The sequence below is a fragment of the Calypte anna genome, chromosome 5 (genome assembly GCF_003957555.1).
Source record: "Calypte anna isolate BGI_N300 chromosome 5, bCalAnn1_v1.p, whole genome shotgun sequence".
NCBI classification, from domain to species: Eukaryota; Metazoa; Chordata; class Aves; order Apodiformes; family Trochilidae; genus Calypte; species Calypte anna.
Window position 1 is genome coordinate 7813292 of NC_044250.1, and position 17333 is coordinate 7830624.

A 17333-nucleotide genomic window follows, 5' to 3' on the forward strand; every position below is an offset into this window, starting at 1 on the left:
TTCATGTGATAGGATTCAACATGAAATGCTGGTCTTTTATGCTTTGATAGCCCATCTGAGTGATTTATGAAAACTTTTACAGAGGCACCACCATCTTGGATGCTTTGTTAGGAAGCCAAATCCCTTCAGGTGGTTTAGACAGATGCTAGCACCTTGACTACGCCCTGGTTTGTATACTGTTTTAATAGTTACTAATTACCTATTCAATGTCATTACCATGTTTCTGGTTTTGGCTCAAAATTACAGCGCAAGTTATAACAGTCTCACAGAAAGATCACTATGTATTCTGCCAGCAGCATAAAATAAGAATTGTTAGGGTGTTTGCAAGGTATGTTGAGAAGTTAGTGTGTGTACTTAACTCTGAAAATGTGTGTTTGTTTTGGACTTTCAATGTTCTTTGATTTGTTCCTTGACTGGAACTGAAAATCCTGCACAATTACTTCTTTTTCAATGCTGGAGAGCAGATTTACTTTGGAGAAACAGGATGGTTTTTACTGTTTGGGATCACTCTATGAACAAAGTGAAATTTCCTTCGATGCTTTTTAGAAATCTATGAATTTTCAAAAGGTGTAGTGCTGAATGTTACTTCAAGATGAAAGTTGTTAAGGAAAAAAAGAAACAAACATGAAACCTCAGTTACTTGCATTGTCAGAAAATATTCTGTGTTGTTAATTGAATCTTACCTTACTTTGGAAGGAAGTAATCCTCAATAAGATTTAAAGAAGAATGATTTTTTTTAATTTAATTTTATTTTCATATTTTCCTCTGGCTCTGCTGTGTGTGTAAGATACATTTCATAGCAGAGATTTTAAACCCTGTTAGTTCACTTGTTCATGCTCCTTTCCAAGAAGTATTTCCTAGTCAACATCCTGTAGAGGAAGGTTTCAGCAAGGCTAATTATCTGGAGCAGTGCACCCTGTTGAGGCAGATGCTTCTGGTTTCAGCAATACCTGGTGATAAAACTAGACATTACCCTGTGGATATGTGCTAGTGCTGTGCTGCACAGGATAACCACACATGAAATAATCTTTCATTGCAGATTGGGTAGAACTTCTGGCTTGATTATTTGTATGTCTCCAGCAGGAAGTTTTTCTGGCCCAAGTAAGATGATTAGTGGTGTGATTTGTTTTGGGAGCATTGCTATGTTGATAGCAGACTGACTTTTATAAAATGCAACAGTGGGACACACTAAGAGGGTTTTGACTGGCTTAAACAGACAAAAAATTATAGTGAGAAGTCAACCAAGACCCCACTAGTAAGATCTTATCTATAGTGGAATACTTAATTTTTACGTTTAAATCGCTGTTTAGTTTTCAGAGTTTGCTTCCACATGAAAGATACAATTAATAATTACCAAAGCTATTGTCTGGACTGTCTTTGAGTCAGGAATCCCTGCTTGAATCTATCAACTTTCCCTGTACTGCTGCCAGTGGGGAGCACTATGCCTCAGTCAACTCTTAAGGCTGAAGGAAGCTTTGCCATATAAAGATTTTCCTCTCATCCATCATGTTATTAATTTTTATAAACCTATTGATTCTTACTTGTCATTAGTGCTTTGTCCAAAATTTCAACAGAAAAATAGTAAAAGGCTTGCAAAACCAGGAATGTTCCTGCCCCTGTCAGTATTTGGGCACTGCCTGCCCAAAGTGTAGGGTCAGGTTTTCTTTTTGTGGGGAGAGCAAGTTAAAAGTTTGCTGTGTATTCCAGCAAGGTTTTTACTTCTCCATCAGTTTTCCACCTGTTTTCTGAAGCTGCCTTGTTAACTGAACCAGGGTGATAATCATTGTCTGACAAGTGCAAGCTGTGGTGCCCTGTGAGGGAGTGAGTGGAGGACTTCAGCTGGAGGTTGTGGTGAGGAGGTACCAGAGAGGGTGCTCCAAGCTGCCTCCTCCACCTGCAGGGAGGTGTGTGGAGCTGTACCTTGCAGGGACAGCCAGTTCCTGTATCTTAATCATCACATTGCAGAGATTTATTTGAATTATTGTGCCCTTAGTGATGATCCTCTGTGTATCACTTGTGCTTCTGGAAATGGAGTTCTTTTTGCATAGGAAAAAACAAATCGGAGCTACCTTTTTTTTTTCCCCCCCACAATAAGTTGTGGGGAAAATTTGTCTCCTTGTAAGTTTATTGGGGAATTTATGTGGGAGGTCAAGTAACAACAATGTTTAGCCTTAGGCTTACAGTCCTTTTAAATATGAAAGGAAGAATTTTTTTTATTTGTGGGTGAGAAAGGGCAGCAGTCAAATGGGAGCCTAGGGTAACTGCAGTGAAAGCGTATCCTCAGGGGGTCAACACTGCCAAGAACACAGGATATGCTGTTCTCTTTTGTGCTTATTTTTGGACAGTATCTTTTGATTTATGTACTAGCAGTACAGGCTAAATTGGAATGAAATGTTAAAATACTCTGCAATGGAAGTGAGACTCAACTTACAGGCTATGTAACACAGAGTAGTGACTTTGTTTAAAAAAAAACCTTTTTGGCCTCTCAGAATGAAGTTGCCTGCTTAAAATGTAATTTAAAAACTTTATATTTTTATAATTATTGCAGCAGTGTCCATTTCTTGTCTAAATTAAGACCATACAGTTGTACTTAGAATGCTCTCTGGCTTTAATGGAAATAGGAATTGAAAGTACTTGGAGCCATGTTTGCTGTTTTCCAATTAAGGAAGCTGGCAAATGCTGTTACAGAGTTGTGGAAGAATTGCGGTTATACAGACAATGAAAGCAGTAGTTAGAGCAGCACAATGTCTAAATAGTATTGCTGAGAACATAATTATGATTGGTTTTCTGTTGTGTAACTGATAAGTAATGTGAAAACCTCAAATAAATTATAATTGTAGGATGATACAAAAAACAGCCTTGAAGTCTGACACTCACAAGATCAAAAAGGCTACGTGAGATCTCGCATATTTCTTCTTTAAAGAGACAGTTCCGTGGTGCAGTAACTGTAGGCACTGTGCCATCTGACAAAGAAACTATCTGGATTACAGGCAATTAACAGTCTGCAAAACAAGCTGTAAAAAGCTCTGTCCAGCTGAGATGAGCATTTGTTTAAAGTGTTGGCATTTGGAGTTTTTGTTTCTATAATTACTAATATTATTTTTTTGCAAGTGTGCTTTATTTACATCACAGAAAGCCCTGTAAGTTCCTTGCAATTATTCTCTATGCTAAGGTGTCTGGGATGTTCCTAAAAAAATCATATGGCTTGCTTTGCAATATTATTGCAGCTAAGTGGTTTTGGTTTTAAATGTTCCTTTCTAGTATATTTTTTTCATATAGGTTTATTTCCAATTTTTCTTGTACAAAATTTGCTTTCTATTTTCTTAATTGGAAGCTAGAAGGGCTCTGACAATTTAAATGATTCCCATTTAAAGAATACATACCCACTGTTACTTTTATCATAGAAGGGAGGGAAAGTTCACGTTTGCATTCTGTTCATGTTCATTTAATCAAAATAATAATAGGTTCTAGGCGATTTATTTGTGAAATCACATGATAAACTATGAGAAAGGATGCTGGCCTGCTGTCTTAAGTCCTAATACTTGCAGACACTGAGCAGTGTTTAACTTGGCCTATCTATGAATAAAAAATAAATTTCATTTGTAACTGTAAATGTAAAAAACCCCAACCAACCAACAACAACAACAAAAAAAAAACCAAAACAAAAAGGACATACTGACACACCAAAAACAAACAAAAATCCCCCAAAACAAAAAAATGGTGAGAGAATTTTTTACATGCAGGTAGAAGCCCTGGAAATTGGGGGACCCCTGCCTAAGTATTTTGTTTTTCAGGCAATAAGCTGAGGAAAGCATGGTTGGCTTCTGTTAGTGTTTTTATTTAAAAAAAAAAAATTCAAAAAATCAAAGATCTAAGGCAGCCCAGAGTAGCATAATCTTAAAACTTTAAGTTTAGTCTTTAGCTAATGTGCTTTTGAGTTCTGGATGGAAGATGTGGGCAGTAGACAAATGAATTGTGTATTATCATCAAAACAGAAAAGTGTAAAAAATTAGGCCATATCTCGGTATGCAAATAAGGTAATTTAACCTTGTTTGATAATGGATTTTTTAAAATCTAATTTTGGCAACTCTTAAGTGCGAGAAGGTTTCTTCTGAGAAACCACACAGATGGATCTTTAAGATTACAGTCTTCCTTTTGTTATTTACAGCTAAGGTGTTACTTCTTGAGAATTTGAAGCCTAGTAGATTGTGGATTTAATTTTTAACAAAAAATACCGAAACCTTCCCCATTCTTTTACAGATTTTGTCCAGGCAAACCTTCTACCTAATAGCATAATAAAGTGTCTGAAGAAAATGTTTTTTGTACAAAATCAGTCACCGATCTTTATTGCTAACTCTATTGTTGATCACTCCATATTATAAAATAGGCATGTTCCCAAGAAATTAACATCTGGGGAAAGCAGTCACAAGACTTGTTTGTTTTCATCCTAACAAGCTCAAAAACTGCAGATTCTCTTCTGGTTGGCACTTGGTACAAATTGGTTTCTTCCTGAGAGTAAAGGGTTGCCCACAATGCCTCTGGAATATAACTCAAGTTATAGCAAGGCTGTCTGGTTCTCACTAGTACTCGGTTTGTGTGAAGAAGTTTTTTGTAGCTGACTTCTATTTGATTAAAATGGAACAATTCCAGCTTTTTCTAAATTTTGGTTGTAGCTGTTCTTGGTTTGCTTTGCAAATGTTTGCATCACTGTGAACTCTTAAAATTAAATTGCTGGAATATCAAACGCTGATCAGTTTTGTAGTTGCATATTCATATGCATGGTGGCTAAGAGCCAGCATACTGCAGGAGGTGCCTACCTATGTCTGCTTAGGTAGGCAGGTGAAATACTCTTCTCCAACAAACCAAAAGAAAAAGTAATTGACAGTGAAACTTCTTAATTGTTCCTGGCAAACTAGGGGAAAAAAAAACAAGCTAACAGGGTATAAAACTATAATTTATGAAACTTTGGAAGTTTTAAGAGAGTGATTTCTCAATTGCACAGTGATGGCAGTGATAATTCTTTGCAGAAACTTCTACTACTCTTTTAAGTATTTGGGCATTTTGCTGCCCACTTTAAGTTGGTCTTTAACTGCGATATTAATTCTTCAGTGAATGAAAACGTAGTCCTTTGTGTAAGATTAGATGCCCATAAGGATAAAACATCTGCTTAAGACATTAAAAAATAATTAAAAATAAAAAAATAGAGGAAACAAGAGTAAAGTTCTTTCAGATTTTGTCACCGTTTCTTGGGTAGTAATCCAAAATAATTTTTAAAACTACTTCAGAAACTGAAGTTCTTCTGTGGTGTAATGTAGATTCAAAGGAAGATACGTAAGGTTAGAGAACCTGACTTTATTCCCTGTTTAGTTTCAATTTGACTATTTCTTAGATTTGACACTTATTTTATGAGCAACTAAGGCATCTTCCCCTCTAAAATTCCTAATTTGCATACACACAAACCCCCATTTACAGCCAATTTGATATAGTTTGTCCCCCATCGTAACTGTATACCAACATCTACCTGTCCTCTTGGCAATACCTGTAAGAAGCATGCAAGCAGAACATAGGCTATAACGTGGTAGTGCAAACTCTAAGCTGATACGTGTTTTAGTTTCATAGAAAATCAGGTTGGAAGTGACCCCAAGGATCATCTAGTCCAATCCTTCTACTATGATCACTTATGAGATGTCTCAGCACACTGTTGAGCTGAAACTTTTCTAGTAGGCAAAGGGTTAATTCATGACAGAAATTTGTATTTAATTTTAAGGACTAAATAAAGAAAGCTGAGTCTCAACAGCTGGCCAGGAGTACTCAGGAAGACTAGCAAGATCCTACAGCAATTAATCCAGATCAAGAGAGTATTAACTTTGAAGTTCAAAATACCCCCTGTGCCTGGGGAGGGACAAGTTTAAAGTGCTTGTGAATGGGTTTGAATAGCTGATTTGTTAATTTATGAATATGAAATCTACTTTTTGACTTTGCAGTCTGGACATTTAGATATTAATCATCTCTAGTATATCAGTAGCCTGGGTGAACATGGAGTGAAAAATACCATAGAACATCTTACATTAGTATAGACAGTAAGAACAAAAAATTTCTTGACTTGCCATATTTACTGCCAGAGCCAGGAGTTCAAGTTTTCCAGCTTTTAAGAATGAAGATTTCTAAGTAGACGAACAGTAAATTAGAAAGAACTTAACTTTTTTTTTTTGTATTCCTTTTCAACCTAAAATAGAGTAATGTTGTAAACTAGGTTGATTTTTTTTTTAATTTTTTTTTTTTTTTTGGGGGGTGGGAAGGGCAACTTGGGAACTTTTGGCAATAGGGTTAATATCTATAGGAAAAGGAATATCCTGTGCATTATAGAGTAAATCTTGGAAACTAACCTGGAAGTGTATGGTAATCATTATGCCAGTTCCTAAAGGTTGGGGATTTTTTTTCTGAAATTAACAGGTTTTTCTTTGTTTTGTTTAAATTAAAAAAAAATCATTGATATAATCGTATGTATTTTCACATTTGCCAAAGTAAGCGATTGGTCACATGGAAATGATTTTTATTGACTGGTCTGAGCTTCAAAAATTATCATGAACTTTTCATATTTTGAGCAGGAAGGTTCTCCCAGTCTTTTTGGCTCTGCATTTGGGTGTGAATGTTCTGTTCTCAGTCCTTGCTAGTGTTTGTAAGATGCTCTTGGGCTTTTCCGTAACTATTTTCTGTCTTGATACAATGAAACTCCCACTGCTCCTCTTCTTTGTTTTCTCCCTCCTCTCCACAAAAGCAGAAAGTGAAGCTATCAGCAGACAGCCATCTTGTAAACAGTAGGAACAAACTCCTCTGACAGCTTTCCCTTGCAGGCTGGAAGCCTCTCAGTCTTTGGCTTCCCACACAAACTTCCAGTGTCTTGACATGAACGTATCCTTTTGTAAAAGTCTTCTTCATGGACCTTACTGAAATTTTGCCCACGCTTGTGTCTAATGCCAGGAGCCTCTAATGACAACAGAAGATTGAGGAAAATTAGTTTGGAGAAAACATTTGAGCAAACGTGTGCGTACCCTGTTTTCTTAATACTTACTGTGTGATCTCAGATTCAGGGCCATGGTAGCATGTTTCTAGTATGAATACTTCACAACCTGTATGACAAAGTACTGCAACAAATTAAAAATGTTAAACATTTATGTTTAACATAATGTTAAAAGTTAAAAATGTTTTAAACATCTCTTCACCATACATACATGTGTCATTACATTAGGCACTGAAAACTTTGGGATGTTGGAAGGGGAATGGGGAAGCCACGTAACTTCAAATAATGTGGGAGGGTGTGGGAGATGGGAATGGAGATGGAGGCGTGATCATCACAGCCTCTTCCAATGAAGATCTCTGTGCTATGTTCCAAACAAGTAAATAAACAACAACACAGGGCACTAGCTTTGAATGTCAAGCTGGAGAGGGAGGGGGAGAAGAGCCTCATCTTGCATGAAAGGACTGAGAGGGTAATTGATTCAGAAAAATACTCATGGTTGGAGCCATGATAGCCAAGAGCTTAGTCTAACCAAGATTCTGTAGAGAAGAAAAAAATTAATGTAAAATCTAAAATTGATTTTTCTTGCTTTCATTTTCTTTGGAGCTAGACAGGCACTGTGCTTTGCTTTGGGATAAAGTTACTGGCTTTCAGAGATGGAACTGCATTGGAGTCTTGGAGTTCTGCCCAGTCCAGAGAGCTGATGGTGCAGTGTAGAGTTTATGGGCTGATGTTGCTGAAAACCATGTCACAGGAAAAATCTTCCTGTACTTGAATGCCCTGCTGTAACAGAATGAGCAAAACTAGTTCATTCTTCTGGCAAGATCCATATTCACACTTAGGCTGTTATTATTGTTTCTCATTTTAAAGATACTTTCTTTTAAAATCTGCAAGCTAAAATCAATTGAGGATTTTATGCAACTCTAGGAATTTTTTTTTTAATGTCAACTTTTAATGTGTTGAGTGATATATCTTTAACACTTAAGCTTGACATTTTGCATTTCTTTTTCATATTTATTTTTGAAAACTCAGTATTTTTTTCTCAGTTGTTTAAATAAAAGAGAACAACTTGGTATTTATAATAATAAAACTGACTGAAAGTGGAAGAGCAATTCATTCAGCAGAAGCCAATTTCAGAAGATTTTTTTTAAAAGTCCATGTAATGAGAAACTCTGCCAATTCAAAAATGCAAGTCTTGTAAAAGAAAATTCTGCAAAACTTGGCCTATATTGTGTATTAGCCCCTGGCTGGTTTTATTTTTCTGGCACATGCTCAGTTCTGACACTAGCTGATCATATTGCTCAAAAAAAGTGGGAGAAAAAATGTATAATCTCTGCACCACTGCTGTTTTATACCTACCCCTTCTGTGTCATAGAGCAAGATGCTGACGGAAGGTTCTTAGTCACCTGTTATGTCTGTTGATTGTATGCTTTGATGTCAAATTTATTTTGCTCTTCTTGGCAGCTGAGCTGTTTCTTAATCCATTGATAAAACCTGCTTAATAAGCACTTATAAAGACGTTGACATCACCAAAACCAGACTGTGTTGGTAAAATCATGACATGATGCCTGTAAACTCAGAAGAAGCCGTGTATGCAAGGCTTCAAGCAAAATCATTTTTTTGAGAAATAAGTTTCAAGCAGTTTTATTCTCGCTTTGCATAGTTAAGTTTGCTTCCTTGTATTGGTTTCAGATGTATCGAGGAGAGCACATACAGTTCAAATAACTGTTTTCTGATGAGGAATTTGTACATTGCCATACTAGAAGCTTCCTTTTCTGTGTAAGACTATTTAAAACATTATTTGATCTTTCTTAGTTTTGTGTGTAGATATACTTTTGTTGTCATCCAAGAGCTTAAAAAGAGAGCCATTTAGGGTGGTTTATTGTGACTATACAGAGCTGACAGTTTTCCATGAGAAGTGTAGATAGCTAAACCATGGCACTTTTGTTTGTTTGTTTATTTGTGCTTTTTCTTGGTTTTTTTTGTTTGAAGTATTCTGCAAAAAAGTAATGCTTTTCTGGTTTTTTGGTGGTTTTTTTTTTTGTTCTTTCTACTATAATGCATAACCTTCTCTAGCCAACTCATACTGTCACCAAGCTTTCCTTGTAGTTCCATGCAGTACAGTTTCACTTGCCAAGGGCTGGCAAGTCCCTTCATCCAATTATCAAGGCATGTTTTGTCAGCATGTAAGCAGTGTCTTCTGCCAGCTTTGGGAGCTTTCCAGTCTTGGAGACCTGCAAGGCTGCAGTGCAGGAAAACTGACTTTTGCTTAACATTCTCTGCTTGTCAGCTCTCTTAATGTTCTGTGAAGAAGCACTGTAGATAGTCTAGGTAATTAATTTAAGTTAAGGAGGTAAAACTATGAGACATGATACCATAGGAGATCACCTGCTCTTACATTATCCATCCTCAAACAAAAAATTGAAGTTTCCCCATGAAAGAGGTTAGATTCCTTACAGGGAAATTATGCTTATTTTAATGCAAGAAATACAAATTAATGGAGAAGATTATTGTGGGTGAATTCTGGAATATTTATTCTGAATCTGGCAGGAGCAGCATACTGTGTATTGCTGCTTAGATATGCGTTGAGTTGTGTTCAGAATAGCTGAAGTTAGTACTTATTTTTATTTATTGCCCCTGTGAGTGTTCACTTGAAAGTAGGAGCAAAGTATTTTAATTTTTGCCCTATATAAGTAAATTAAGTACTTTCAAGTACCTAGGTTAATGTAATTTTTTTCTTTGATACAAAAACAAAATCTATTAATCCCTGAGCAGATGTTAAAAATGTGGGTTCAAATGTTAAATTTTTAAAAAATATATAGCTAATATTACCATATTTCTTTTTAGTTTGGCACAGGAAAGGCTTATTTTAAAATACAGGCTAGGAGACTGCTAGTTAAACTCTTAAATACTGAGAAGCATGTTAAGGCATGACACTTGCACAGTTAACGATCATTCTTTTTTTTGGCTTGTTGCCTCTAGAGACAATGGAGAGGAGATGGGGGTGAAGTAAGCAATTTAGAGCTTATACTTAAATAAATACAGATAGGTTTTAAAAGGGGAATAAAAAAACAAAAAAAAAAGAGGGGGAGGGAGGAAAAGCCCCCTCTCCAAAGACCAACCAACCAACTAAATAAACCTACAACCACAAAACCAAACAAAACCAAAACACAACCCTCCAGAAATTCACCAGCTCCTGGAATTCCGTAACAAAAAAACTCTCCAAAACACAAGATGCTGTTCTCTGTCAGATATTTTTGCCTGCCAGACTTGGGGACACATAAACTGCCAGACATGCCATCTGTCACGCAGTCATTTCAGTGTTTGGCACTGCCAGGAATGTTTGCATAGCTCAAAGAGGGTACAGTAAGGGGTGAATGAGTGCTAGCATGGAGTAATGCTTACTTCAACTTGCTTTTTCTGTGAGGAGAAAATGGAATTTGGACGTATGTGTTAGATGAAAAAGTAATTGTGTTTAATCTTAGGAAGTACTCAACTGAAGAGAACAGACTTTGTGGCATTTTTTTTTCTTCTGAAGAAGGCTTAGAGCTTCCACATGAGGTGATGTGATAAAGATGATAGGAAACAAACCCCACAATTAAAAAATACACTTCAGGTATTTTTAAAAGCTAGTGGTAATAAATGTTCATCCTCTCTGTAGTGCATCCTGTAACAGTCAATTAGTCCAAACATTAAAGAACTGGATGTGTAACTGCTGGCTGGCTAATATCCATGTTTAAGTGGTGTAAGAAAGTATCTTGGGAAGGCATTTAATAGTTTCATTCAGTCCTTTTTCAGTCCTTTGTCATTTTTTTTCTCTTCATACTATAATGGAAATATATATAAACAGAAATGGAGAGAAAACTATAAAAAAACATATTTAACGATGAGAGTATCCCAAGAAACACTAGGATACAGGAAGAGAGTTTTTCTTCCTTCCCTGTCTGATGCTGTTTACACTAACTTCCCAGCTCTTTAATTCTTTTCTGATAGGAGCTTTCTCCCGCTTTCACACAGATGCCCTCCCCATCCACATACATACTGGGCTCTTCAGTCTTATCTGTCCTTATTTTGAATTACACATTTTCAGGGCTTCAGATGAAGCCAACTAAGCAACAGTTTTATATGAAGGATTTTAACGAGAAGAAGCAGTGGTAAATAAAGCAGTCAATTCAGTAATTCTGTACTATCTGAAAATATTTGTATTTATATTCTGTATTTATGGACTTTTAAGTATTAGATAGTTGAGCCAATTTACTTTCCCAGGGTGTCTGTAGGCTTAAAACTGTAATATCTTATTTACTGCCTTCTTCAGATTAGAAAATGTTGCTTTACAGTTGTACAGGAAAAAGAAATATTTAAAATTTGGATTGGAAACACCCTCATCTGGATGAAGCTGTGGATTTGCCTTATTTTTGCGTCTGTGACCGTGAAAACTTGGACATACTGGTCCAGATTTTTATTTATTTATTTGTGTGTATTCTTTTTGGTATTTTGGAATCTGGGGCGATGCCTTAATATGCCACATTTTATTTATTTATTTATTTTAGTCCTTGTAGATAAGCAAGAAAAAAGAAGAAAGAAAAGCTTTTGGGTTTTGGTTGGTTTTTTTGCTTTACAATATTAGTGATAAATGTGAAACACTAACTGGAAAACTGGTTTCAATGTGCATGCTGAAGAGAGAAGCCTAGGCCAGGAGTCAAACATTCCTCATCAGTCCGCAGATTAAGATATTTGTAGTTTAGCATTTTACAGTTTTTATTGGAGCTTATCCAGGTATTTGCATGCAGAGAATTATTGCTCAATGACAAGTTGTGGTGATACAATCGAGTATGTCGGGAAATTTCCACTCTAGTATGGTCGTGTGCCAAGTATGATACCTTTTGGGAATAATAAAATTAATGACACAATTTGACCCCAAAAGATACGTGAACATCAACAGCAGTTTTCTGTAATTTTGGGAATGTCAGAGTTTCTGTATCCCTAATCAGAGGCAATTAACATTTTTGCTAATCTGTGCCAAGGTTGCAAGACAGAAAGCTGAAACCATAAACAGTCCTTCAACATCTGTAAAATACTACTCCTCTTAGCAGGAGGAAAGTCTGCATATATGCATGCTTGGGCTACCAGTACTCCAAAGTGTGAATCTGCAAATGAGGTGCTAAGTAGCACTTTCTCCTTAAGCAGTTCAGGTACCATGGTGAAATTTTCTTTATGGATGGTGTCTGCAAAACTGGGCTCTGGCTGCATGGCAAGTCCAGTGTATAAGCTAAGGACTGGAGTGTTTCACCACATTCCTTAATGTTCAGGAACTACTGTGTATACACAATTGCTACTGCACTGCAAACTGAGTAACTGCTGGTTTAAGCAATACGTCCAGTAGTGTTCTAACACATTGCTGTAATAATATTCACTGAATCAGAAGAGGTTATTTGTTGACTAGAACAAGCATTTGCTGACAGGAGAAAATGGTACCTGTTACAGGAACTAGTGTGTTCTGCTAGCTAACAGATTCCATTTTAAACCTGTTCTTCTGCCCTTTACCTTGTATATTTTTTACTACATCAATACTGTTTTGGAGTTTGGTGGTGGATGCTTCTTTCCCAGACTGCTCGTTTATCCCCCAGGGCTCTGTGCAGCAGAACTCTTGTTCCAATCCAAAGCTACTGAAAATTTTTGGTGACCCACTGCTGCAATAAATGCAGCATGTCAGGTGGTACAGAGGCTTTAGAAAACCTGAGCTTATGATGCTAATGTACATCTGACAAAAATATTTGAAGGAATGCATGGCTGCACCAGTCTTGAGATCTGCAAACGTATCTGAAGCACAGAGGATGCTGAATCAGGTTTCTTCTTTTGAGTCCTTCCCACTTCTGAGGGTTTTCAGGCAAGGCTGGCAATCCACCACACATGCTGTCAGTGGGGAGAGTGGGAAGCAGTTACTGTGGTTTGGATTTTAGAACCAGGCATTGAAAATCAGATAAACAAGATCATTTAGAGACTTCTTTTATTAAATACTTAATAGCCCCTCAGTAAGCTAGCTTAGAGGTAGCAGTAATAAGTTTCCTAGGGTTTTTTCTCTAACTGCCTTTGCAGTGGAATCTGTGTAAAAGAAGCTAAGCCTGAAAGTAATGTGTGAAAATGAAGTATATTTGTCATACATAACAGTAGGTTATTTTGTTTTGTTTTTTAAATATAAACATTTGTCGTAAAATGCTAGTTTTTAAGATGACTGACTAAGAAGGAGTAGTCTCACATTTATAAAAGAAAGGTTTTATGCTGAAAATTCAGTTTTCTTAAATAACTGAATATTTGATAACTGGAATGTCAGTATTAACTTCAATAAGGGCCTTTCAGATAATTTAATTCACTTGTACTTTTAGTAAATGTTTTTTATTTGGCAGCAAAACAATTGTAGGAACAAGGATTAGTCTGTGTTTTGTGAAGAGATTACACTTACCATTTAATGCATTTCATGTTTGTTGGAATACCACTGACATTATGAAATAAGTTGAAAAGGCTTAACTTTTAAAATGACAGCTGAAGTCTTAACGCTGAAAGCTCTTTGATGATTAGAACAAATGTTTTCTCTTTAGGAACCGTGTTATGGGAAAAGAAGAAAGTGCTAGTGGGATTCAGATTTCTGTCAGCATTTTAATTACACAGCTCACGGGTTTAAGTCACTGTACTGAAGTCTTAATTTGTGCATAGCTTTTATTTACTTCCATTACATTATTTTGTAGTTATTACCCATTGACCACTGGGCAAGGTCACTCTAATACAGTAAATTATGTTACTACTGCTTAGAGTAGGGTTTGTGGTGTTTATTTTGCTCTGGGTTTTTGTTTGTTGCTTTGATTTCATGGTGTTTTGGTTTTGGGTTTAGATACAGTGAAGGAAAAGGTTTTCCAGGTAAACTTTTAGTAGCTGGTAGGCAAATGATTAGAAATGTCTTGACAAGTCCTGTGTAAACTCTTCAACTATTCTGTTGCTGTTTGATGAATTTTATTTTGTGTACCAGTTTGAATGCTGACACTACTGTATGCGATTGCTCCCATGGTTTTGTTTGCTGACACAAGGTACTGGATCATGTGCCTTCTGAGGAAAAGATAAGTGTCTTTGGTTTCAAGGGCTAGTTCTGTATGGAGATGGTGATAATACTTGCTTTTTAACCCATTCAATACCTTTCTTTAAAAGACCCCCAGCATACAGTTAGATTCTCTACTTGATGTGAAACGCTCCAGCTTTTGTAAGAATCCCAGGAATAATTAACAGAAAACTAATCTACCCATCTCTTAAAACATTTTTTAAGCAGAGGTACTTGTCAGTCTGGCCTGATTCATGTCTTACAGTCCTGAACAACTCAAGATAACTACATTTAAAACCAGTAAATACATTGTCATTGTAAGCAAAAAACACCATTTCAGTAGCATGCTAGCAAATGAGCATAGCTTATTTACATACTAAACTCCACAAACAAATTTATCTAATTATAAAAAGGATGTAAAGATGCTGTTGCAGAAATCTATCAAAGAGTGCTGCAAACTGGTCAAAAGTTGTAGAACAGTGAAGTTTTACTTTAATAGCTTTTACTACTTTCATTTTCTCCTTGTATTTGTTGCCTTTTCCCTCTATTGTTCTAATTTCACATACTAGCAGAGTAACACTCAATTCCAGTAAAATATGGGCCAATTTCTATCAGTCTGTAAAATAATGATCTTAAAATTTCTGAAATTTGCTTTAGGTATACAGAGTATACCATTCAAGTCACAAGGACCAGAAGATGAGTTGAGATAAGGAACATCTGTGGTCTAATTTTCTTTTGTGATATCATGATGTGTTTATGATGTGACTTAAGAAAACAGTTGTGCATAGAAGGAAACCACTTTGCCATAGCAAAAGTGTTGTGGTCCTGCTGCTTAGTCTGTGCCAGGGCTCTAGAAAACTAGTTGTGGCTGTGAAGGATCAGTATATAGGCAGGGGTAGATGCTGCTACAGAGGCAGAGCCATGCCAAAAAACAGGCTTAGTGCTCAGCCTTTCCCAGCCAGGTTCCTCTTCACTGGCTCATTGTTGCTCTCAGTTCCCTTTCCTCTTCCCATTTCTGCCAGAACATCAGCCTGGCCCTGGTGCCACATTGTCATGCAGGCTTGCTTCTGCTGCAGAGAAGCCCTGAAATGATTCCTTTTGTGTTGGTTGCTCAGTGACTTATGTGAAATGAGTTGCTGACCTTTCTGCTTTCTTAGAGGCTGCAATTACCTCACAGATGACATTACATGTTGTAAATAACATAGCTGAGAGCTGGATGAGTGAGCAGGAAAACTCAGTGAGCTTTCAGTTCAGCCCAGGGTGATACAGCCAGTGTGGGAAAACAGATTTTTGCCTTTTCTTCTTTTCAATACTAAGCAGAGGAGTTCTGCTGTTGGGGTGAGCAGCCTCATAGCTTGTTCTCCAGAGGATACAGTCAGTGCTAGTATGATGAAATACAGCATATGACCTCTAAGGTCTACAGATAGCACTGTACAGTACTGACACCAGGAAGGATATCTCCGTGTGGTAGAATTTCATAGACTTCTTTGCAGGATGCTTTGATAAGAGGGATGATAATTATTTTGGGCTGACTGTTTTAATATCCTTTTTTGTTATGGTGTGAATCCCCAGCTACAATTTCCTGTCATTGCCTGTAGTTGCCTTTGGACTTACCCAAGCTCTTTTCAATTAGCCTGCTTTGTGAAGAATTTTTGGGAAACATATGTTTATATGAATTTATCTGCACTCAAGGAAAAGAACAAGTCATATCTAAGAGGCACTGAAAACCAAAAAATCCTCCATGCTATTACAATAAAAAAAAAAATCAATAACCCAGCATTTTGTGTGGCACAAAACACTGTTGTTGCCATTTGTTACTAAATATTATGAAAGGATGCTGGAGGGGAGCAGACAAAAGCCAAATCTGGTTATTTTTCAGTAGCAGATCTCAATTTTTTTGGCAATCATGTTCACGTTTCTTCTTCAGATCATCTTTTGTCTTTAGACAAATATTTTTGCTGCTTCAGCATACGTTGACTTAGTGGCCTCTTCCAGTAGGAGATAATATTTCTTGCTACAGAAGTTGGTAACACTATTAAAACTTCCCTCAGTTACTTGCTCTTATGAAAAAGTGTTGCTTTATTTTTCTTCCTACTATGATGTTTTTCAATGACTCATTTCTCTTTGGAAGTATTATTGGGTTTGATCTTCTACTTAATTTACTCTGCATTTCTCACAGCCTGCTGAGAGCTTGCTGGTTCCAGAAATGTACCAGTGTTAGTTTTGCATTTGAATTTGGTTCACAAGGCAAATGCTAACAAGCGGTTACATGAGACCTCACTGTTGTCTTTTTGCAGGGAATGGTGATTTTTATGGTGGTGTTTATGCATAGAGAGATACCACAGAATCACAGAATTGTCATTGTTGGACAAGATCAGAGTCCAACACTGATCTTAAAAAACAAAACAAAAAAAACATAATAAAAAAACAAAAACCAGAAAAACCACGCCATGTATATAGATCCTGTCGTGTCCTAGTCCGTGTCCTGAAATACCTCACCTATACAGTTTTTAAATACCTCCAGGGATGGTGACTCCATCACCTCCCTGAGCATCCTGTTCCAGTACCTGACTACTCTCAGTAAAGAAATTCTCCCTAATATCCAGTCTAAACATCCCCCAGTGCAACTTCAGACCTATTGGTGTGCCCAGTGAAGGCTACACAAATGCAACGGGACAAGACCTTTGTGGAGTTTCTTTAGAAAAGCTTCCAGCTCTTTTTAGGCCTTGACAACACTGCGCACCTGTGAGAGCTTTACCAGTAGAAACTTGTTGGAAGGGAAGCAGATCCAGGTGGCTATTGTGTAAAACTGGGGAGACCTTCTCTGAAAGGTTGTTAAAGAGAGAGAAAATTAGAAGAGGGAAAGTAAATGTTTTGGCTTGTCCTCAGTTCTAGGGCTGTTTATACATACATGAGAGCTATGTATGAGACATTGAAAACTGAGATAATTTCATACTTGTGACTAAATGAATTTAATTAAAGTTAGTTATTACTCTTTCTCCCTGCTCCCACAAACTCTTACTCAGTATCTTTATATGGCTGCTAAAGGGTCAGGAGAGTAAAAAAGAAAACATATGTTTTATTCCTCTGAGTACTGGGAGAAAAAAACAAACTAGAATTTATGAAAATGCCAGGTTTTAGATGTTCTCCAAATCACTTAGAACATATAAGTGGACCCTAATGAGGAAATGGCTTCAACTTGTAACTATCTGAGCTACAGTTGTTTTC